This window comes from Octodon degus, unplaced genomic scaffold, assembly GCF_000260255.1.
Source record: "Octodon degus isolate 3935 unplaced genomic scaffold, OctDeg1.0 scaffold00249, whole genome shotgun sequence".
Taxonomy (NCBI): Eukaryota; Metazoa; Chordata; class Mammalia; order Rodentia; family Octodontidae; genus Octodon; species Octodon degus.
The window spans coordinates 1262899-1288324 of NW_004524825.1; positions in this window are offsets into that span (position 1 = coordinate 1262899).

Here is a 25426-nt window from a genome sequence, read left to right on the forward strand (position 1 = left end):
GACCCATCCCTCCCCATTAGATAGACCATGGAGACCTTCTCTGTCCCAGTGTCAGGCCTGGCTCTCCCTAGGTATGATGTCTGGGTGTGTGATCATCCAACTTCTCCGAGTGAGGCTGGGAGAAGAGCAACACACTTGATCTCAAATGAGGGTTCCTTGAACTCTGGAATGGAGAGGGCCTCAGAGAAGTCCACCCTGCTCTGAGTCCAGGGAAGCTCTATGTAGGATTTTCAGACAGGGGATTCCAAACTTCTTCAAGAGGGTCTGAGGGAGCCCTAGAGCCTTTGAAGAAGGACCAAGGCCTTGGGGAAAAGGAGGACATAGCCCTCGCCCAGTCATGCTGAGAAATGAGGCACGACTGCAGGGCACAGGACACATGACAGATGGGCCCCAGCCTGCCAATGTTTTCAACATGAGCACTGTTTTGCATTCCCATCTAGAATCTGAGGGTGGATGACCCAGGTCAGGGAACAGTGGGGCTGCTTACAAGACTCAAGAGGTGGACTTATGGGAACATTGAGGAGGTCATCGGTTACTAAATCAGAGGGTGACCTCCATACAGACAGCCCCTGGGAGATGCAGTGCACCTTTGCCCCTAGTTCTTAAAATCATGCATGGGAGTAAGCATGGTTTGAGGAGTGTGGCTTCAGGTCAGCAGGTCTAAGACATGGGAAGCCTGGCCCTGCTGGCAGGCTGGGGTGGCCTCCGGCAGGACTGAGCAGAAGAGTCACCTCCCCAGTACTTCCACCTCTGGTGTCCTAGGGAGATGGTGGACTTGACTTGCCAGTTGCAGCCTCAGGTCAGCAGTGGGAAACGTGAGCTCCTGGGCCTGCACCAGAGAAGGGAGGGCCTCTGGGTTCTGCTCCACTGCCAGCCTGGGGAGACTCCTTACGGAGGGGTGCAGGTGTGCTGCATTTTCATTTTTGTCTCCCTTGTCTCAGGCAGGTGACCACTGCTGTGAGGATCTTCACCAGATCACAGGAGGAGACACATCCTATGGGAACAGCAGCAGGTGAGGATCTGCTAGGAATCAGGGACAGGAAACTGGGTGAGCACTGAAGTTTTATTTATGTGTGTGTGTGTGTGTGTGTGTGTGCGCGCGCACGCTTGTCATACGTAATGATTACATTCACTGTGGGGAGTTGGTGCAAGTGTATGACCCATGTCCATTCTGCTTTCATCCCAGTCCTCTCTCCTTCCCCCCTGCATGTCTTGAAAAATGTGTACTTGTGTGTGTGTGTGTGTGCACATGCGCAGTTATACATAATGATTACCTTCTTCATGGGGACTTCATTAATCTGAAAACTTCTTGATTTCCCCCTTTTTAGCCGATATCTCCCCCCTCCTTCCCTTCTCTCTCTTCTCTTGCTAAAGATTATCTCAGTGTTACTATTGTGTGCATTTTCTTTTGCTCTTTATTTGTATTTTGAGTTTTTCACATAAGAGAAATTATGCAATCTTTAAGCTCCTGTGTCCGATTTAGTTCCCTAGTGCCATGGTCTTCTACTGCACATATTTTGACACTAGTGACTCAAGATTTTCCTTTTTCTGGGGGAGTGATGCTCAATTGTGCAGAAATACCACACTTTCTTTGTCCATCCAACTGGTGACAGACATGCAGGCTCTTTCCAAGATTAAGCTGTCATCAGTTTGGTTGCTGAAACACGGGTATGTGTGTAACACTATTTCATGAAGTCTTCAATTCTCTCAGAAGAAGCCTAGAAGGGAAACATCTCACTTGAATGTAGTTTCTGGTGTTAGTTCTCCCAATAATCCCCATGTTGGTTTCCATACTGGTTGCACCAGGTTTCACTCCCCCAACAAGGAAGAGTGGCTGTCACCACGGCAGGCTCCCAGCGTTTGCTGTTCTGTCATTCCTTCTGGAGTGAGATGAGATCTCTGTGTTGATTTAATTTGCAATAATTGGATGACTAGCAGCATTGAACATGTTTATGTATTCATTGGCCGTATGTACTTTTTCATCTGAGAAATGTCATTTGTATCAGAAGCCCATTTCTTGATTACATCTTTTAATTTTGGGAGCCTAATTTTTTGGAGTTTTTAAGTATTCTAGATGTTTGTCCATTGTCTGAGGAGATCTGGCTGATCTTTTCCTCATTCTCTTCACTGTGTTGTGTGTTTCCTTTGCTGTGCAGAAGCTTTTTAATTTGATATGATTCTACGTGTTGATTCTTGGCATAATTTCTTGTGCACCTGGGGTTCTGTTCCTGAAGACCTGGCCTGTGTCTGTGTCTACCAACTTCCCCCACTTTGTCTTCCAGCAGATTGTTTCTGATTTAGATCTTTGATGGATTTGGGTTTTAGCTGAGTGCATGATGAACTATAGAGGTCTCTGCTCTATCTTCAGCGTGTGGGGAACCGGTGTTCCCAGCACCATTTGACAAAGAGGCTGCCTTTCGTCCAGTGAAAGTACTTGGCCTCTTGTAAAGATGAGATAGCTGAGGTTTCTTGGTGCTGTCTCAGTAACCTGTATTCTGTTCAGCTCATTCAGAAGTCTGTTTTACGCCAGTACCATTCTGTTTTTGTTACTGTAGGTTTGCACTTGGACTTGAGCTTCAGGCTTGTGGTGCTTCCTGCCTTGCCCTTGCTGCCTGGGCTTGCTTTGGTTGTTTTTGGTCTTTTCTGGTTCCATATGAACTTCAGGATTGCTTTCAGTAGTTCTGGGAGGAACTCTACTGGAATTTTGATTTGGACTGCATTAAATTTGTATAGTAGTTTTAGAAGTATGACCATGTTGACTACTCATTTTGCCTGTCCAACAGTGGGATCTCTCTCCATTTTTGGATATCCTCTTTAATTTCCTTTTCCAACACAGTGTAGTTTTCTGTGTAATGGTCTTTCATTTATTTAGTTGTTTACGTTTGTTCCTAAGTATTTTATTTCTCTTCATGCTATTGTGAAAGTTAGTATTTCCCTCATTTCTTTCTTTTTTCCTTTCTTTTTTTTTTCTTTTCTTTTTTTTTTTTTTTTTTTTTTTTTTTGAGCAGAACCGGGGATTGAACTCAGTCCCTTGTGCTTGTCTGGCAAGCGCTTATTTTACTGAGCCATCTCTCTGGCCCCCTCATTTCTTTTTCAATGAGTTTATTACTGATGTACAGGAGCACTACTGGTTTTTGTGTGTTGGCTTTGTAACCTGCTATACTACTGCATTTGGTTATTAATTCTAGGAGTCTTTTGGTGGAGTTCTGGGGTTGTTCTATGTAGAGGATGATGCCATCTCCTAATAATAGTAATTTAATTCTTCCTTTCCTATGCATACATCTTAATTTCTTTTTCTTGACTGATTGTTGTGACTAATTTGTTGCAAATTATATCATACAGGAGTGGTTACAGCAGACATCCTTGTTTTGTTCCTGATTTTAGGAGGAAAGCTTTCTGCTTTTCTTCATTTATTACAAATTTGGGCATTGGTTTGTCATAGATACCTTTTATGAGAATGAGATGAGGTTTCTCTACACCTGGCTCCTTCAGAATTTTCATCCTGAGTGAATATTAGATTTTGTCAAATACTTGTCCTGCACCTATTGATGACTGTGCATTCTTTATACTTCCATCTCTTTCTGTTTTGATTTGGACATCCTTGAATCCCTGGAATGAATCCTACTTGACCATGATGTATGTTTTGGATGATTTGATGCATTGTCTACCTGTATTTTATGGAGGATTTTTGCATCTGTGTTTATTAAAGTGATTGGTCTGTAGTTTTCCTTTTTGGTTGGTTCATTTTCTGATTTTGGTATCAGGGTAATGCTTGCTTCCAGCAATGACTTTGGGAATACTGTTTCCCTTTGAATTTCATTAAAAATTTTGAAGAGTTGTCAGGAAATAGGCTCTAAAGTTCTAGAACAATTTAGCAGTGGATCCATTTGGGTTGGAAGAGAAAAAGAAAACAAAAAAAGAAAGAAAAGGAACCCAGGCATGGCAGTGCATGCCTGCAATCCTAGCGTGCACTTGGAGACTGAGGTACGAGGATTTGTGAAGTTCAAGGCCAGACTGAACTACCTTGTCTCAAAAGAACACACACAGTTTTTGAGTTGGGCTTTTCTTAGTCTGTCGGGTTTTTTAAAATAAATTCTTCAACTTCATTGACAGGGTTATCCAGAATTTTTATGTCTTCTTGGTTGCTTCTGTTGCCCACACACGTCATACAATTTTTAATCTAGAGTTCTGAGTGAAACCTTTTCATAGACTGTAATCCGCTGCTAAGGTATTCTTGCATGCTGTTTAGCTCAGCGGACACTTTGTTGATGTCTTCCGAACACTCCCTGCTCATTTTGCTTCTGACTTCCTTATCTGTTCAGCTGGATTTTCCGTGGTCCCTCTGAGCACATTTTTGATGTATTTTCCAAATTCCTCTGTAATGCTGTCAAATAATTTGGGTGCATGCTTGTGCTGGTCTCCTCCTCAGTGCTCTCTGGATTAGTGTTAAGGAATTGGGAATTTGAGACAGGATTTTTTTTTCTTTTTATCTTTTTGAGACAGGGTTACATATGCAGTTCAGGCTAGCCTTGAGCTCACTTTGTAGCCCAGGCTGGTCTCGAACACAAGGATCCTCCTGCCACAGCCTCCTGAGTGTGGGATTATTGGCATGCACTACCATGCTGGGCTTTGGGGCAGAATTTCCTTGATGAATCTCTCTCTCTCTCTCTCTCTCTCTCTCTCTCTCTCTCTCTCTCTCTCTCGTTTTGTGCTGAAGTTTATTGCACTCAGAGTGGAAAGACTTTGTTGCTAATACCAAGATCTGTGTGGTTAGTCTGCTTTTCTCCCTGCTTTTAATGGGGACATCCTTTGGGCACAGCTAAGCATAGCCCTTTGCCTCTGTCCTAAGATGTGAGCACCTCTGCTAACTTTGGAGGGGCAGATGCAGTGTGATCAGGCTGACACCAAGTTGCCTGGGCATGTCCCCTGGTGTTGTTAATGTCACAAATGTAGTGTGAACATAGGCATACAGAAAATTCATTAATGGCAACAATTATGTGATCCTGGAAACATGAAGAAAACCTACTATGGTAGTGTCATCTAAGAAAAATTGTGTGGAATCAGTACATATAGGTGGAACCAGTTAGGTACCACCTCAACAATAGAATAGAAATCCCCAATTATGGCCCAGGCGTTCGAGTAATCCCAATATTGTCGTACAGGTAATATGGACTGAATGTGGCAGTTGGCGCTCTGCTAATGGTAGAAAACATTTTGACAGTAATTTTATAGAATGATCTAACTATATGGAGATTAATAAAGGTGAATGTTGATATTATTAAAGGCATGGTGGGCTGGGAGCACAAGAAGAGAACTATAAAAGCTTAAATTATGGGACGTGAGAAGGAAAGAAGTAGGCAAAATGATCCTACTGACGGCCACAATGTTTATAGAAATAGGTCAAATCGATAGAAAACACTGATGAGAACTTGAAGATAACAGAAAAAAGATTATATGGAGAATAAAAATAAGGAAAGACTACAAGAAAAAGAAGGGGAAAATGAAAAACGATGAGTGAGTAAAAGATAATTTAAAAATTAGAAAAAATATCTTTGCAATTTTGAACGATTAGTTTCCTTCCAGGACTCAGAAATTTGGACTCTTGCTGTCCCCAAGGGACCTGAGTATGTCTGCATGGCCAGAAGAGCCAGCACAGCAAGCCAGAGGAAGGCCGTCCTGCCTGAAGACAGGCAAGGCCCTGGTACACGTGCTAGTTCTCAAGCCTGAGGGGGAGCAAGCAGCAGCCACTGCTTCCTGGGCCTCTTTCTCCTCCCGTTCATATCCCTGCTCCCGCCAGAGAAGTGCCTCAGGCTGAAACATAATGTGGTCTTCAGAGTCCTCAGGGTGCCTTCTCTCCCCCTCTACCAAGGCCTCCAGTCAGAGGAGCCAATCCTGTGAGGGCTCCAGCAGGCCAGAAATAAGGAGGGCATGCTAGTCCACTACCTCCTGTACCATGTGTCACTACACAACATGGTGGCCACCTGGTTGCAGATCCTGCCCCTCAAGTATCAAAGAAAGGAGCTGGTTACTAAGAACAATTGCTGCACTATGCAGACCATGATTGTAACTAGTACTTCTGTCGGATCCCAAGTTATATGAGTGCTGCAGGAATGCACCTGTGGGTGCTTTGGCATTGACATGTGGCCAGTGGATCTCCATGGGCACACACATGTCCTTGTCACTCTCTGGGGCCCCACTTGTAACGGGATCATTCCACAATCAAACTCCTGGTATTCATCCTATCAACTTCAGGAAGGGCAAAGGTGGCAGTGAGGAAGACGTAGAGAAATCCTGAGAACCAGGGAAATGCTACCGCAGGGGAAGTGCTCTGTTTGTTACTGGAGAGGCTGGGACATTCACATGGAGGACTTCGTACCGGAAGGGTATCTAGCACATTAGCAATTGAGCAATACTGATGCCACTCAGTGCATTCCAGTGAAGTACAGGTACCCATGCTGAGACCAGTAGGATGAAAGGCCTCAAAGCTTGGGCCAAAGTTTATAGGACAGATGCCAAGCCAAACCCAGGTCTGCAAGAGCAGGCTGCAAAGCAAAACCAGGGGCTGCCCACGCATGCGGTGTGGGACACTGATGGGGCAAAGTGGATGCCAGGACAGGGATTATCATCTGCCCCTTCTCTAGCTGAGTCTTTGTCACATGTGGTAGAGGGCCCACTCTCCGGTGTTCATTTGTGGAGAGCAGGCAGTTTTCCAAAGTAGTGAAGAACCAGGGTAGGACATAAAATATAATGTATGCCATCTTGATGTCCCTTATGTTTGGGTTACTTGGAAATTGACATGTGTTTTCCTAATGGCTTTTTGAAAACTTTCTCCATTTTTGTAAGATTGAAACCCATCTTACATGAAGAATGATATTGACCTCACGTGTATATTTAGGATTGTGATATTATTGATTGATCATGATTTCTGATATGAATATGATATTAATCATATCTGAATTCTGCTCTTCCATTCCAAGTGTTAAAGTCTTACTTTGCGTGTGAACCCAACTAGAAAACCTTTCATTTAATGCTGCTAAAATAGTATATGGGCCAGGGAGATAGCTCAGTGGAATAAGTGCTTGCCTAGCAAGCACAGGGTCCTGAGTTTGATCCCTGGTACCACACACAAAAAATTAGTATATAGAAATATGAATTTCCTTAGAGATGTGTAAGAAATTTTTATCACAATACATGAAATCTGGAAATAGACTTAAGGATAGAAATACCAGGCTTACTTCTTTTCTTTTATTGATGTGTTAGATATAGATATAGATATAGATACAGATATCTGTATACCTGAATATGCTTGGTTTCTTCAGTTTTATGAGGGGGGTTTAGTATCAGTAAACAAGCCCTTCTGTTCATGGGCACGTTGACCTCAAACCTTCATTCCCCATTGCCCTTTGTTATGCCCTGTGTCTGGGGTGGAGATGTGAGCCTACTCCACTGAGTAGGATCAACATACCCCATAGCGTCATGGAGTTCAGGAGCACCACCAGTGACAGGACATGGAGAGATGACCTCCAGGACCTAACTGGCAAGTGAAGAGACACTGAGTAGAGATCTAGCACAGAGAAGCTATGGGTGAGTGTTGAGTGACAGCAGTTTGAGTCTTAGGCTAACTGCAGTTCCTTCTGCAGGAGTTGATTTAATGCAGGCGCAAGGGTGCCAGGGCCAGACCCTCAGCAGAGGTGTCTTGGGCCTGAGATAAAAGCCAGAGAGGATGGAAGACTGCCTTAGCAGTGTTTTCAGATGGTGGGAGAAGCTGAGAGGAATCCTCACCTGGAACAGCCATGAGATGAGTGGTCCTGTGCAGGGCACAAAGCAGGGGACTTAAACCCAGCCTCTGCAAAGATTTTCTGAGATGTGACAGGGACTCTCAGGGGGAGTGAGTCCCCAAAGTCCCGAATCAAGTACTCTGCTGTCTACTGGGAGTGTCTACTTTCCAGGGTTTTGCAGTGCCTCCCTAGGGACAGCTGCTCACATTGGGTCCTTTGACTCATAGATGAGTAAGAGTGTCATCTATGCAGGGAGGCTCTGCTGGCCACACTCTAAGGGCCAGTAGGATGCGGCCTCCAGTGTGAACCAGCTATGCAAGTGGCCAGATGACTGCCTGACGAAGGGGTTCTCCCTCCAGAGAGGCTTCTTAGGCTTTGGGGGAGTCTTCCCTGCCGCACAACTTTACCCACTGTGAACTAGGTTTCAACTCTTTCCTTGGGAAAGGAGTTGATGCTGGTGATTCAGCATATGTAAGCTCTGCTCAAACCTTCATGGAACTGCATCTCTGCTGAGCTCGCCTAGGCACTAGAACAGCCAGAGTTTGGGGTCCTGTTGTCATGGCAGCCTCATGAGTGCCAGGGCAAGACTCTGGGGGAAGAGGCTATGGTGGAAAGTAATTTTCCATGGAAAGAAAAACTAGCAAGGAGAGGAATACGGCTATCACCCACCATCCAAGAACTGGGAATTAATTGTTACCAGCAGGGAAGGACTCCTCAGCATGTGAATCAGAAATACATCCTACTGGGAGAGTATTTGGGGGGAAATGACTACTGGGTCACATTTTTGCCTGATTCTACTTTTTTTTAAATGTTTTTTGTGTTTGTTTTTGTGTGTTTTGCTTTCCTGATTCTACTTTGAGTTCCCTATTGATCTGCAGTTTTCCTGCAAACAGTTAAAGAGTAACGGGATCCAGATTAAGGGTCCACCAGAGCCAGCTGCTAAACACCAGACATTGAATATGGATCAGGCATTCTGCTAGGCGCTTTAATGCATGCCTTACATTCCACCGGTCCTAGAACCAAGAATGTGTGCCAAACCCATTATATAGATGAAGAGCTTGAGGGCTACTGAGCTGGGGAGCTTCCAGGATCCCCAGTGCTAAACGACCAGGCCAGGACTAGTGTGAGGTCATCTAGAGGTCACCTGGTTTCCACTCCTTCCAACCTGAAGCCAGCTCTGTTTGAATTGATTTCTGTATTCAGAGAAATGAAAAATACCTCTCAAGGTGTGGAAGATCCTGTGTCACAGTTAAGATCATAAAACTGAGCAAGCAGTGGGTATACCCTACTCCAGGGCAACTGCCCACAATCACCTGCCCTCAGCCATGTCATGTAGAAGATGCTGCCTGTCCCTTTGCTCACCTTGGAAATCCTCCAGTAGCAACAGCCTTTTTGCCTTTTTGAATTAAGTTTATTGGTACTCTTTAGATATATGTGATGATCATAGTCTTAAATGAAACAAATTGGTCACACATGTGAATAGCATGTCTCTCTGGTGTGAGAACCTGAAAGTGTAAATAAGGACTAAAATGTATAATCGATCTTGTGAAATAGAAATAAATGGTTCAGAAGGGAAGGGAAAATGGTTCGGAAGAGGGGACGGAAGGGCAAAGAGAAAATAAGAAAAGCAACAGGCTTTTTGACATACAAGTTAGCTTCAGACTGGTATTCAGACCCTGGGTTACATGCCTGAAGCAAAATAACATGCTATCAGACTTTCCCAAATGGATGCTAAGTAGTTTGACATGCAGTATAGTCTAGTTCTTGCCTTGTCATGTCAATTAGGACAGCTCTTGAGGCCATCTTGACATTTCTGTAGGAATTTAATGAAGCAAGTAAGTAGAAAAGGTCTAGAGAGCACATGTGCAGGAGCATGAACTCAAGTGGGTGGTCAGACCCACAGCTCCCTGGGCAGCTGCAGGGGAAGCAGGCCCATGCTGCCCACATTAGAGGAGAGAGCTGCCGTGGGTGAAGGCCTCCAGTCTCTGAAGTCCTCTGAGTATGTGGCGAGGACTTCTTTGTTGATCTCAAAATAAGTACAAAAACCATCTTCTTTCTCCAGTCTCTGATGCATGCCTCCCCCCACCCAGGGGAGTCCCAGTTTGCAGTGTGCAGGGTGGCACTCATCCTGGTGTTCACACGAGGACAGTCACATGCAGCAAAGGAACAGCACACAGGTTAGCAGACTGGCCATGAGGTCACAGGCAGGAGAAAATCCTCAGCATGCTACGACTAGAGGTCATTATGCAGGGGAGAACAGACGGGCGCTGCTGAGTGGGGAACGAGATCCCCCCTGCAAAGGAGACCACTCTGTCTGAAGCAGCTGTCACACTGGCCCACCACTGTCTATGGTCCAGTTAGGATCAGCATTAGCGTTAGCATTAGGGTTAATAGTCCCTATAGACTTGCTTCAGTCTAAATGGACTACATACTGTGATTTCATTTAACATCCAATAAAATGGAATTATATGGAAGAAAGCATCTAGTGGGTGCTTTTGGCAGCAGCAGATGCATGCGTAGTTTAATTACGGGGCATTTTAAGGGATTACAACTATGCTGTGCAACAGTATAGCAGTCAACGAACGGTGTATGTATGCATTTGTCAAAACCCATAGAACCAACCACACAGCAAAGAGTGAATCTATTTTTTTCAATAACTTTATTGAGAAACAAGTAGCAATGAGACAGTTTCAAATCCAATTAGTAGGACAGTTTCAATAATTAATACATTGCATATTATTGTCTTAGTGGTTATTCATTGAATAAGATGCAGACGTGATATCCTGTTTACACACACTATTAGAACAAATCTTTCTATTCATTGAATTGAGAGAATGTAGCCGTATATCTATCCTAAGTAGTTTGAATATACACATACAAAATCAAAGAGTGAATCTAAACATTAACTGTACATGATAAAACTACTGTGTCAGTATTGACATTGGCTACCTTCGTTAACTGGATAGTATTGGAGACAATGATAAACGATGAAAAGTATAGCAGAACCCTGTAAAGTGTTAAGTATACTGAAAACATTGTGGATGGATTTAGGGGTGTGGAGGAACTACACACTATCTGCTGAACTTTCAGTATTTGTCAATTTTTTCAGATAATCACATTTAGTGCTTTAAACACAATGAGTCCTACAATCACCATACTACCTAGCAAATGGGTTCCTGTGCATTTATCCCAGAGAACCCACAGCTATGTTTACCCCAAAGCAGGGATGATCGTGTTTGGAGCAACTCCATTTGTAGTAGTGCAGCACTGGAAGCAAATGGCCTAGATGTCCTTAGATGGAATAACTGTTAAAGGGATACAAAATCTTGGTGCATCCAAGCCATGCAACGCTACCCAGCATTACAAAGGCGTGAACTCTTCATATACACATAGAGCTGGCTGAATCTCCACATAACTATGTCATGTTAAAAAAGCAAAACCTCGCATATACTTGTAGATCCACTGGCTAACATCATGGAAAGGTGCAATTATGTAAATGAATAAGAGACCAGTGGGTTCCAGGGGTGAGGAGGGAGTGGGTGTGGAGCAAGTGCTATTTCTCTGCAAGGGAAGCAAGTGACATCTCTATGTTGAAGGGAGCGTTATGCATCTTGGCAGCATGGAGGTCAATGTCCATTTGAGAAGTGGACAACATTGATATTGCATTATTTTATCACTGAGGCGAGAGCTAAAGGTTGCACAGGACCTAACTACAATTTCATACAACTTCATGTAAATAAACAGTTGTCTGCAATAAAAACTTGAGCTATGACACTTGTTTACAGGTCCTTGTTTATGACACTGCTCTCTCTATCGCTCACACCCAGGCCAAGTCACTGCCACCTCTCCTTCCTTACACAGTTACTCTTGAAAAGGCGGCCAAAGTAGTGCTGCATTTCTGAGGTTCAGTGCCATCATTGTAGTGCTTCCAAGTATGTTTGGGGATCTTTGGTAGGAAAGTTTTGTTGTTCTGAAGGTCTGCAGTTGCTCGTGTGGTAGGCTAGAAACAAGGGCCCCCATTAAGAGTTGGGTGTGGAGGGAATTAGAGGCTGTGCTTTTCCTGCGAGGTCTCCTCCACCCACATACAACTTCTCTTGCTAGATAGGTACCAGCCACTGCGCTCACAGAGAGAAACCGCATCGGGGTTTTTTGGGGTGTGTGGGTTTTTTTTTGTTTTGTTTTGTTTTTTTGCCTCATGTACATTTAGTGAAGAAGTTTGGCCCCAGTGCTGAGGCCTGAGGCGATCCTCATCTGCCTCATCTGCTCCCTGAGGACTCATCACTCAGAACCACAACCCTGCAGTCCCTTCACTTCACACTTCACACACGTGCACACGCGCTCACACACACATGCACTCAAACACGCATGCGCTCCTCTGCCCTTCCTCCCCACGCTCACCATCAAAGACAAGACAGAGACATCTGTTGTCGGCTATATTTTCACACCACTGTGTACAAGCTGTGGGAAGATTCGTGTGTGCACGCTGGACCCTTTCCCAGGACCCTGGCCGCTGGAACCTGCACAGCTAATTTTAAAGTCCTGGCCTCACTCAGGTCACTCGGCAATGTCCATGGCTTCACTTGAGGGGGTGGAGTGCGCCGCATTCAGCTGGTTCTTCTCTGGCTCATCTTGATTATGATTCGCCGCTGGCTCCTGGATTTGGCTCAGACACGGGGGCGATGTCCTTTCATCAGGCTTGCTAGAGAGCCTGCGAGTTCTAGGGTAGGCCTTTTTCCTCAGACAGCATGTAGCAGTCTTTGCAACGTCATTATTCTGCGGGGGATCTGAAAGGACGCAAGCAGGTAGCAGAAGGGCACGTGCCAGGGCGAAGTTGGAGTAGTGATGGGAGAAGGGCCTTCAGGAGAGCAGGTGGGTGGGCAGTAGGGAATGAGCTGGGGGGACCCAGGGAAGAAAAGAAGATGCTCGTGTGGGTCTACTCACCTTGCACTTGGGCCGCGCTTGAACGTTGGGCTTTCCTCTTCGTCCCTCGAGTTCTGGGGCTGGGTTTTTCTACCTCCATTTCAGTTATGGGTGATTGTTCTTCCATCCCTCAGGTTTATAATCCTCCCTGGGGTCTAACAGAGGGCTTCTGAGATCTCCACCCACTCCTCCCAGGAAGATGAGTGGCCTCCCCTTGGGCTTTGTTGGGTCATCAGGCCATACTCCCTGCCCATCTGGTCCTGGGGGAGGGGCAAATACCTCACAGAGCAATAAGGAGGCTGGTGCACAGGGAAATGGGGTCTGCTGAGGAGGCAGGCAGGGGTGGCCTGCTTGAAGGAACAGGGACATTCCTTAGCCCTCCTACATAGCCTCACAAACTAACCTCCGAGGGCCGCTCCTCTGCCGCCGCCCTATGTTGGTGCCTGACTCCACAGGGAGACCTTGTTACTGCCACACTTCCCCTCAGACACAGGGCTCAGTGGTCCCTTGCGTCCTCTCCCTGGCCCCATCTCTGGGCTGGGTGTGGCTTAGCTGAAATCTCTCCTCGCTGCCCTGACCACAGCCGAGTCTGTGTGGAGATGAGGATCCTCCAGCTCTCTCCACACCTGTGCAGCACGCTCTCCCTCGCGATGGCTCCTCCCGGGGAGCGCCTCTGCCTCCGCTCCTCTTCCCAGTGATCCCTCAGCGTGCAGCGTGGCGGGTTCTTGTTCATGAAATCACCCACTTCAGCCTGCAGAGACTTCGGTGAATAAACCTCTTCCACTGGGATTCCTTGTCCTGCATGCAATCTTTGGGGCCTGTTTGTCCCAACAGATGTAGTACCCCAGCTTGGGTGTACAGCTTAGGAGAGATTGGCACATTTATTCTTGCATCAAAAGTTATGTGGGCCATGCCTCAAGACCAAGATAAAAGAGGAAACGTACAGCTACATACTTCCCTAGTATGTAGGCATCAGGGATTGATATTCTAAATAGGTATCAATCACCTTGAAAGAGCCCAAATGAGTCACTAGCCCAACCCCCAACAGGAAGAGACCCTGTCCCATATTCATGCCTGCTTGCTACATGACTCACTTCCCCATTTGGTACTGGATTTAATCAATTTTACCTGAGCAATGGTGCTTGTAATCTCATTGGTTGACCATAGTTTTGTCCCACCTCATGCCCACCTAAGTGAGTTCCCATGCTCTCCACCACCTTAGACCCGCCTCACCGCATGGTTTTCCTCTATAAAAGTCTCTGAAAGAGATAGTTTCCAGGGGACTACTCGTTCAGGGCCCCCCCCTCCTGTCCCTCTCTCGGATAGGAGCTTTCTTTCCCTCAATAAATATATCCTACTCATAAAAAAAAGTTATGTGGGATCTTTAGCTATAGGAAACAACTTTAGGAAGCTATATTTTATAGGGGATACTGGATTCTATACCATAAGACTTATGATTTCACATAGCAGGTGGGGTTGGAGAAATTATTTAGTGTTTTCTTTAAATTGATGTCTAGGGGCCCGGGAAGATAGCTCGGTAGAATAAGTGCTTGCCTGGCAAGTGCAAGGACCTATGTTCAATCCCCAGTTCCACCAAAATAAATAGGTAAAAATAAATAAATTTATGTCTAATATAACAAGCTTTTTAAGGGACTCCAGATTGGAAAAGGAGAAACAAAACTTCACATTTACAAATAAGAACAAAATTCAGGAAGAACATTTTTATAAGTTAAGGGAATGCTTCTAGAACAAAGAATTGAGCTTAGGCGTGTCATAGGACACCAGATTATTATTATACTGTATTTTAGGCTAAGAATAAGCAACTGAACATGAAAATAAAATAGTAGAACATAAAAGAATATTAGAAACCGTAAATTAAAGGAATAAGTCTGACCAAGATGTAGAAAATATCTGTGTTAAGGAATATAATATATTGAAAAGACTAGATATATGAAGATCAAAATAAAGGGTTGTGGTGGGTTAACTAATTGTCAACTTGAAACACCCAGCTGAACTGAATCAGTGTGGCTCCGGGTGTGGAAGCCCACCTGAGGATTGTTGCCAATAGCATAATAACAGAATTAGAGGGGAAGATGTTACGCTGTTGATTCTCCTGAAACAGTTTATCATGCTGGTTTTCCTGATATGAGCTCAGCTGTTCTAATAGTCAGAGGAGCTTGGGTCCCCACTGTCAATGAGGATGGCTGCAGTTCCCTTTGGACAAGCTCTGGTTCTTGTCTTGGGTGTCCCTTCCTGGCTCTAGTGACTATCCCTCAGCATGCATACACAAGTCCTTCGTCCCAATGGTGCAAACTTTCTAGCTTCCACCACTGACCTTTGGGCCTTCCCAGTGCAGATCCTTGATACACACTTGCATGAGACATTGTCATGGTTCTAGGCCTCCAGCTGGACTGGTGAAGGATATTGCCATGGGCTCTAGGTCTTCAGCTGGATTCATTAGGTCTCTAGTGTGTAGAGAGGTCTCCTGCACTCTTCTGCATTTGCTTCTTTGGGTGATTATTATAAAATGGTCCTACAATTATGTGTCCCATATTAAGTCTATTCCCTTGAAATCCCTGACTATAGCAATAGTGAAATAAATCTTGTTTATTACAGATACATTTGCACATTATTAAAAAACTGAGTTCTTCCCAAATATCTTGATAGGTTCAATTCATCCAAAGGAAAATTCCAGCAGTATTTAAACAGAAAATGAGGTCCTAGAACAGCCAAAGGCAAGTGTTCAAAGCATAGAACAAAGTTGGAGGATTTTCCCCACCTCATCTCAAGGATTATGACCTAAAAACAACCAGGACAGTGAGATAACTCTAGAAAAGCTTTAGGAGAACAGAATAGAGTCCAGGAACAAGTCCACTGTGAGGTAGCTGTGAAGGGAATGACAGTCTGTGCTTTCCCTGTGAGAGACATTGCCATCCCAGACACTCCATGTCCCCAGCTAGATCGATAACAGTGCCCGAAGAAGAGAAGTAGCATTCTGTCTGTCTGTGGCACAAAATGTTCTGGGCGAAATTAGTCACCGATGCTCAGGTTCACATCTTATCTCCTCTCTCTGGCTGTCGAGTACTTATGGCTCTTAACCTCAACCTCCAGCCCTCACCTCAGTCCTGTCTAGCACACCTGCCCCTTCCCTTCCTCCCCTTTCCCACCATCAGAGAAGACACATGCACACATCTCAGAAAGCGTTGGTTTTATCCTGATCACACTTCTGTAGATGCTGAGACAAAATTCACTGTCCACACTCTATATTTCTCTGGAGATTCCTGGGACAGTCCAAAGTTCTCTTGTCTCTCACATGTCACAATCTGCCCACGTCTTCACTTCAGGTCATAGAGTTCCCCATACTCTGTTGGCCCTGCTCTGCTTCACGCCAATAATGTTTCTCATTCAAGCTGGTGGAAACAGCCCAGCTATGTTGACCCTCTCCCTTTCCTGGGTTTATAGGAAGAGGAGATGCTCTGAAGAAGGTTTTGTCCAGACCTCCCCTTATAGGAGCTCTTGAAAATTAGTTGTCATCAGGTACCATATAAATGTAAGAATTGTTTTCTGTGGTTCTTTGTGAGGAATGCTACTGGTATGTTGAAAGGGACTGCATTAAATCTGTGTAAAAGTTCTGGAATTATAGTCATTTTGGCTGTCTTCATTCTATCTAACTAGGAACCTGGGATATCTTTATATCTTTTCATTTTCTGCTATCTTTCTCTCTCTCCCTCCCTCCCTCTTCCTCTCCCTCTCCCTCACCCTCTCTGTTTCTTAGAGTACTATAGGTTTCATTGTATAGGCCTTTCATTTTTTGTTGAGGTTAACTTCTAGGAATTTAATTTTTCTTTCCTTTTTCTGTTTCTTCTTTGAGACAGGGCCTCGCTATGAGGTTCGGGCTGGCTTTGAGGTCACTTTGTAGCCCATGGAGATCTCAAACTCTCAGCAGTCCTCCTGCCTCAGCCTCTGGAGTGCTGACATTATAGGTGTGCACCACCATGTCTGGAGCTTAATTTTTCCTAAAAAATATTGTCCCCCTAATTTCTTCCTCAGTAAAATTGTTACTGGCATACAGGTATACTATTGATTTCTGTGTACTGACTTTGTATCCTGCTATACTGCTAATTTTTTTTTATTGGTTCTGGGAGGCTTACAGTGGAGTTTTGGGGTCCTTCTATACAGAGACTCATGTCAATCGCAAATAATGATAATTTAACTTCTTTCACTATGCACATCCTATTTATTTGTCTTCTTCATGATTGATCTGGCTAATGTTTTTGGAACTATATTGGACAGGAGTGGTGATAGTGGATGTCCTTACCTTGTTCCTGAATTCAGAGGGATGGCTTTCAGGCTGTAGCCATTTATTATGATGTTGACGATAGGCTTTTCATAGATGACTTTTGGCAGATTGAGAGGTTTCCTTTTTGCCTATTTTCTTCATAGTTTTTATCATGAAAGGATATTGTATTTTGCCAAATGTTTTTTCTGTGTCTGTTGGTCTGCTCATGTGATTTTTGTCAGTGTATCTATCTATGTGATGTAGTATGTTTATTGATTCAGACTTGTTGAAACATGTCTGCAGTCCTAGAATGAGTCTTGTTTGGTCATGATGTATGATCTTTTTGTGATTTCTCACATTCTGTTTACCAATACCTTATTGAAGACTTTTGTGACTGTTCCTTGAAGAGTTTTGCTTGTATTTTCTCTTTTTTTGGTTATCTTTTTCTGCTTTGGGGATCAGGCTAATGCTTGCTTTCAGAAATAACATTAGGAGTTCAGCTTCCCTTTCCACTTTTTAAAAGATTTTGAGGGTGTTGACATTAGATCTCTCTAAAGCTCTTGTGCAAATCAGTAGTGAATCCATCAATACCTGGGTTTTTCCTCATTAGTAATTTTTTTTTATTACTTCTTCAGTTGTATTGACTGGAATGGTATTACCCAGAATTTTTATATCTCTTGGTTCAGCTTCTATAATTCATTGTTTTTGAACTGTCAATTTTATGAGAGGACAGGTTCTCATAGTATGTAACAATGATCTTAGGGATTTTAGCAGAATCTCATGTGAGTTGTCTTTTTTCATTTATAATTGCAGAGTTTGGTCTTTCCTTTTTTGGTAAGACTGGCTAGGGTATAGTCAAATTGGTTATTCTTTAAAGAATCAACTCTTTGATTCATTGATTCTCTTTATTTTTCAGTCTCAATCTCATTAATTGCTAGGTTAATCTTTATAATTTCCTTCCTTATACTAACTGCATTTGTAGTGTTCTCATTTTTCCTTGAGTTATATCAATCATTTATTTGTGCTTGCTCTCTTTTTCTGATATGGGCATTCTTTAGTTTAAATTTACCTCTTCAGACCACTTTCACTGTGTCCCAGACAGTTATTCTGGCATTATTGTTCGATTCTACAAGCTGTCTAATTTATTGCTTGATTTCTTCCATGACCCACTGATTATTCAAGTTGGTATTGTAACTTCTGCATGTTTGAAAATTTGCTGGGGTTTCTTTTCCCATTGATTTCTACCTTCATTTCATTAAGATCTGATAATATACACTGAATAATTTAGATTCATTTGCATTTGCTGAAATGCTTTGTGTACTAACATGTGCTATGTGTTGTGGAGTCCCATGTGATGCAGAGAGGAAGGTATATTCTGTTGTTGGTGCTTTGACACTTTGTAGATATTTTTTAAGTCAGTGGGTTTGAAGTTTTGGTTCAGCTCTAATATTTCTTCCTTGATTATTTTTGTCTATTTCATATATTGTGACTATAAAACATAAAAGTCCCAGACTATAGTTCAGTTGGTATTTATTTCATTTTTTTATGTTTATTGATCTTTGTTTTACAAAATTAGGTGCACCAGGTTTTGGTCTATATATGGTGATAATTTTTAACTTACCATTTGAATTGCTCATTTCTCCAGTATGTGGTGACTTTGTGTGTCTCTTCTGATTAGCTTTGGTTTGAAATCTAATTGTGAAAAATTAAAAGGCTGATGCTACTATTTTTTTCAGGTTTGCAATGTGTGGGATGTTGTTTTCTGTCATTTGGTTTCTAATCAGTGAATTTCCTTTTTAATTAAATGTGTCTCTTATACTGTACAACATTGGATCTTGTTTCTTGATACAGTCTGCCAGTCTATGTCATTTGATTAGGGAGTTCAGATTGTTCTCTTGAGAGTTATTATTGAAAAGAATTGACATTTTCTTGTCATTGCATTAGTTTTCTGTAGCTGACTTCCTTCTAGTTTGCTTTTTTGTTTGTTGGGTTGTATCTGCTTAACTGTTCATTCTGCCCAGTGAATTCAGTCTTCTTGACTTATAGGCATTGATCGGCTTCGCTGTCTCTTTCTTTGGATACCCTTGATAATTTTTGTAAAGCTAGTTTGGTGGTCATAAATGTCATCAGGTGTTCCTTTTTATGGCAGCTCTGTCAATTCTGCAGGACTAGTTAACACATTTTACAGGATATATAAACAGGGTTCGGAAATTGCTGCATTTCAGGGCTTAAAACACCTTCAGCCAAGTCCTGCGGGCCCTTATTTTTTATATTGAGAGATCAATCATTATTCTAATGAACTTAATTGTGTAAGTGATTCACTAATTTCTCTAACTGCTTTTCACATTTTAGAGTTGTTAGGAACTTTGGATGCTTATGGGACGATATTGCATGGAGAGGTGCTCTGACTGTCACCAGTGGAATTATATATGCCTCAGTGTTCTGTAGGCCCATATCTTGCCCTATATTTGTGAAGTTTTCTGCCACATTTTTTGTACACAGTGTTTCTTCAATGCCATTTGCTCTGTTTTTGTATTTTTAATTATTCCTGTTGCCACTGTTAGGTTAGTGTTCTTTGCATCATCTAGAAAGTGTTGTATCAATATCTTATGCTCTAGTGTTTCTTGTTTTGGTCTGTTTTCTTTTCTTTTCTTTTGCAACAGGGTCTTGCTATATGCAGATCAGCCTCGCCTTGAACTCATTTTGTAGCCCAGGCTGGCCTCAAGCTCACAGTGATCCTCCTGATCAGACTCCCCAGCGCTGAGAGTAAAGGCATACCCCACGAGGCCCGGCTTTCTTGTGGGTTTCTTTACTAGCTGGTCTTTAAAGATATCTCTACCTCTAACTCTAACACTCTATGTTGGTTGCCTCTGAGGCCCATATGGCCAATGCAAATTTTAATTCAGTTGTGAATGATACTTTTCATGGACTCTAATTCTTTATTAAACGATTCATTTCTGTGTTGTTCGATTTTATTTAGCTCTGGCACATTTTCAGTAGTGAATTCTGGAATTTCCTGCATCATTTTGTTTTTTTTCTTTAGTTATATGATCTGTAAAACCACACAGGATCTCCTTGATTCGTTTTCCAACCTCCTCTGGTGTCTGTGGGAGTTCCAGGTATCCCCTTATGCTGTTCTCTGCCTTGATGCCTACCACACTGGCTTTGGGAGGTGAAAACCCTGGGCCCTTTGCTTATGCTGCCATCTCATGATTCTATTCCTATTTTCTTGTCTTTCTTTCTTTCTTTCTTTCTTTCTTTCTTTCTTTCTTTCTTTCTTTCTCTCTTTCTTTCTTTTTCTTTTGGCAGAACCGGGGATTGAACGCAGGCCCTTGCATTTGCCCGGCGAACACTTATTCTACTGAGCTGTCTCCCCAGCCCCTTTTCATCCTTCTTTTTTTTTGCTTGTTTATTTTGTGCTACAATTTCTGGTGCTTCTAGAGCCCAGACTGTGTTGCTAGTAAAGAGACTTGTGCGGTTAATCTGTCTTTCTGGGGTGCACTTAGGGCGTGGATAATGACAGTCTTTCTCCTCTGCCCTAAGGTCTGACCGCCTCTCACTTTGGAAGGGAGGAGGCAGTGTTACTGGCCCAATACCAGGTTCACTGGGAATGAGCCCAGTACTGCCCACTTCCCAAAGAGAACCTGAGCACCAGCATATGGATGAAGCCCAGCAGTGGCCACAATCATGTGACCCTGGCAATGGCAAACAAATCAGCAACAGTGGTATCGTCGAAGACAAATCAGATAGTAACAAAACTAAGAAGCAACTAGGTGCCACCTTTCACCATATAATAGAAATCCAGAATCAAAGCACAAATATTAAAACAACCCATCTATTACAATCAGCCTATATGTACTAAATGAAGCTACAATAGCTCCTCTGATAGAGAAGGAAAATTCAAGGCTAATTTTATAGAGTCAACTACCTAGAGATTAATAAAACTTAATATACTCTACTTAAAATATAAGGGGTTGAGAAAAGGAGAAACAAGTCTTTATTTTTTTGTGGCTGTCTCTGCCCACCCTGGGGGCAGGGCTGGCGAGGCATGTGGTATCCCTGCGCCCTTGCCTAAGCTTGCCGAAGCGGGCACTTTAGACCACTGAGCTATCTCGCCAGCCCAAAACTATTAAAATTTGAAATCTTAATCCAGAATTTGTGAGGAGGAGAGAAAAGTGGAATGCATGATGCAGTTCATCATAAGAAGGATGCATGTGGTGTTTGGTAAAGGTAGCGACAATCGAGGCCATGAGTGGAAGCCAACAAAAAAAAGGAAAAAGTGAAAGGAAATTATATGGATAATAAAAATAGACAAAATACAAGGGAATGATTAAAAAGAAAAAGAAGAGAAAGATGATAAAAGAGGTAAAAATAAGGACAAAGAACAAGGAAAAGAAAGAAAATAATTCTCTGGGTGTTGAATGCTCATTTCCTTCTTGATACTACATTTTGCAGTCTAGCACCTCCCCGTGTCCTCAGAGGCAGGACTCTGCTTTTCCAGGGCTATGGCAAGGCTCAAGTCAAGGCATGTCCTAGACACACTGCAGGATAAGGAAGGCACCAGACCCCAGAGCCATGCTGGAGGCCTGCAAGAGAGTCCGGAGTGCAGTATCCACGGCTGAGACTTTCAATTCAAGGGCAATCAGGATGGGCCTGATCTCTAATGGGAAAGGGGCACAGCCCCTAGAGACAGAGCTGAGGTCAAGGCTCTCAGGGGCCCCATTCCAGCCCCTCCATGCCCAGGCTGGTCCCCTCAGCTTTCTCTGCCTCACTCTGGGACACTGGGGCACTGAAGCTTCCCTTGGCAGTCTGTGACCCTATGTGTGTGGAAGGGTGACACCAAGGCCCTGAAGAGTCCCTTGCCTGTCTCTGCTCCACTCACTGTTGGAGGGTGACACTGGGGCTCAGAAGTCATGTGTCCTGCCCTTCTTCCAAGTGCCAGGCTTGAACTCTGGGTATGTTCCTGGAGTGGCACCCAAGGCCACATTCTCTCTGGGGATATGGAGGCACCTGCATAAGGGTCACTCCCTCACTGGGGCCTGTGTAAGGACCCTGTGGGACCCAAGTTCCCCACCCCCCATGCATATCACAGCCACAGCCAGTCCACTGAAACACCACCTTTCCTTTCTGGGACTTCCTGGAATCCCAGGTGTTCCTTTGGTTCTCCACATTCAGTTCTCTGTTTCAAGAACCAGGAGCCAGGGAAAAGGTCCAGACATCCGTGGTCCCGTCCCCGCATTATTTGTCCTTTACCTGCTCTGCAGTTCTGATTTTCATGTCAGTTCTTTCCTGATTTCTAGTGAGCTGTTCTTTGTCTTCCTCATCATTTTATTTTTCAAAGTCTGGATACCATAGCTCACAATGGCTGAACTGGTTCTGGTCTTACTGCTCCATTAGCCAGGACTGAAGTTTGGAAGTTACCCCACACCCACAAAAGGAAGAGACCCCCCCCCCACCCGGGGAGCCTGGATTCCCCGTTGGCAACGTGTGGTACAGAAAGCTTGGCTGTGTGAGGGTTGCCCTCGTTCTGCTAAGTAGTGAGGGTGGAAGGACATGGAAGGGAAGACATTGGTCAGGCGATGTCCTCAGGTCAGTAGAGGGAACTGTCCATGGGCCCAAGCCGCAGGAGTCCAGCGGCTGGCAGACCCAAACTGCAGACTTCTCTGGAGGACTGAGTGAGCCCACAGGAGTCTGCCTGTCTCCTGGGGTCAGCCCTGGAAGTCATAAGTGGCACACTCACTACTGAGCTGCGCAGGAAGCTGGGTAGTCTTCAGTGGATGAGGTCTTGGTCTCAGCAAGAGAGACTAGCTCCTTTCACGCACCCCACCCTCTGCAGGATGAGGATCAGGGAGGGAAGGCCCCAACAGGAGGAAATGCAGAATCTACAGAAGCACAAAGGAGTTGTATTAGGGTCGTAGTGCTGAGACAATGCCCAGTACGTCCAGTTCAAAAGGATACACTGATAAAGGCTTGCAACTTTTAGAGGTTTAGATCACAGTGTGTTGGTCTCAGGCAGAGGAAAGGTGTGTGGGTCTGGGGGAGAAAGGCTGCCCACCACAAGTATTCATGAGGGGAGAGGTCCAGAAGGGAGACACAGCCTTTTCTGGCACGTGTGCCGTGACCCTTCTTTTCCTGCCAGACCCAGGTTCCTAAGGGACGTCACTGATAAGCCCTCATAACCCAGGCGTGTCCGAGGGCCCTGGCTCTGATCCCAGGGCACTGTGGGGAGAAATTTAGATTAAGCCCATAATAGGGCTCCTTCATCATGGCAGAGATGGACACAGGTCCTGCTGTCAGTCCTGGAGTCCCCGTGCACAGGTGACGGGTGGGCGCCTGCTCATTTCTTAGAGAATCCGGGGATCTCGGAAAGGTGCAGGACTTGACCTGAGAGGGTGGCACAGGAAACCCCGTCTGCCCAGCAGACACAAGGGTCCAGGATCTGCCAAGGTCAAGGAGAGGACCTTAAGGGAGGACTGAGGGTCCCCTGCCCGGGTGGTGGGTGCTGTGCTCACATCTCCCCAGAGCCCTCATTCATCCCAAGCAGGCTGGCCATGGCTGTGAGGCTGAGGCTGCCTTCTGGGGCCTGGCTGTTGGTCTCCACGAGGTGGAGGCCTGGCTTCAGCAGGGCTGGATTGTGTACATCAGAAGGAGCACCCCGCGTCCATCATGGCTCCAGAGGAGGCAGCACCCTAGCCTCAGCCTGTGCCTTTGTTACCTGTGGTCACACCCGGGGCCACAGGTGGACTCACTTTCCCCACTTCCTCTCTGAATGTCTCAGAGAAAGTGCTGTGGTTTAAAGAAGGTGGGCCCAGCTCCCACCAGGGAGCGTGCCAGGCCCAAGCCCTACAGAGATAAGGCTGGCGCAGGTTTCCTTTCCCAGAGCACGTGAACTCTGCACCTCCACCTGCGGACTCCAGGCAGTCATGGTCCCTGTATGGCCCTTGCTGCTTTCACGTCCTATCAGGATGGGAGACATTTTTTTCTGAGATGTTTCCTTGGGCCAGCAGAGCGGTAGGGGTGGGGCTTTAAGCAGAGAAAGCGCCATCAATGGGGACCTCACAATGCAGCCCATGGCTCCCACAAGGGCAGCAGGACTGTGTTTGAAGGCCTCCATGCCTCCTACGGGAGCTGCAGGAAGCAGGCACAGAGGGTTCGGTCTGAAGCAGTGCCCACAGGTCACAGCAGCAGAGCAGGCCCAGTATAGCCAGGAGTCAAGGTGAGGCGCTGCCCTGATGTGTCCCACGGGGCCACGTGTCCCAGAGCAGGGACTCCTCGTGGTACCTGGGCTCCATAAGCTGTGCTGTTGCCCTATAGCCTGTGTTCTGCAGAGCAACTGCAGCCTCCCTTCCTGTCCCAGGTTCTTGGGGACAGATCTTCTGGGATGATGGGAGCCTGCGAGGTCCTGGGGCAGCACACAACGCAAGACCAGTAATCAGCCTTTGTGCAAGCCAAGAAGGCTGTTGCTGCTGGCTGAGAGTACTCAGTCTCCCTCTCTCTTCCAGGCACCGGAGTCCTCACCTCGACGCTCTTGCTGTCACCAAGGCACACGAGAACACCTTCAGCATAAGAAGAACCAGGGCCTGTAGCTAGCAAGCCTTCCGGCCCCCAGAAGGACCCAAGGACTAGTGTGTGTGCAGGTCCTCACGTCCGAGGGAGAGCGAGTAGTCGCCACTGCTTCCTCTGCCTCCTCTTCGTGCTGTACTCAAATCCAAGGTGCAGCAACAGAAGGGCCACGGTTAGGAACACCAGTTGTCCTCAGGGCCTCCTCTCTCCCCCACTGTCATGGCCTCCAGTCAAAGGAGCCAATCCAGTGAGGGCTCCAGCAGGGATGAAGAGGAGCTTTCAGTCAGCTCACAGGACCAGGAAGGCCCTGAGTCCTTGTCCCAGGTGGCTGTGGGTGACAAGATAGATGAGCTGGTGGATTTCCTGCTGCACAAGTACAAAAGAAAGGAGCTGACCAGCAGGGCTGAGCTGCTGCATGGCTTCATGAAGGACTGTCCAGAGCATTTTCCTGCAATCTTCAGCAAAGTCTCAGAGTGCCTGTACATGGTCTTTGGCATTGACGTGCAGGAAGTGGAGCCCCCGGGGCACATCTATGTCCTTGCACCTGTCCTGGGTCTCACTTACAATGTGAGAGCAGGTGACGACTACAAGCTGGCCAAAACCGGCCTCTTGATAATGATCATCACTGCCATCTTCAGGAAGGGCAGCCGTGCCAGTGAGAGGCTCATCTGGTTGGCACTCAACCGGATGCAGCTGTTCGATGGGAGGGAGCACTTCCTGTACGGGAACCCTAGGCAGTTCATCACCAAGGATTTGGTTCAGGAAGGGTACCTAGAGTATCGCCAGGTGCCCGACAGTGATCCCGCCCAGTATGAGTTCCTGTGGGGCCCGAGGACCCACGCTGAAACCACCAAGATGAAAGTGCTGGAGCATTTGGCCAGGGTCA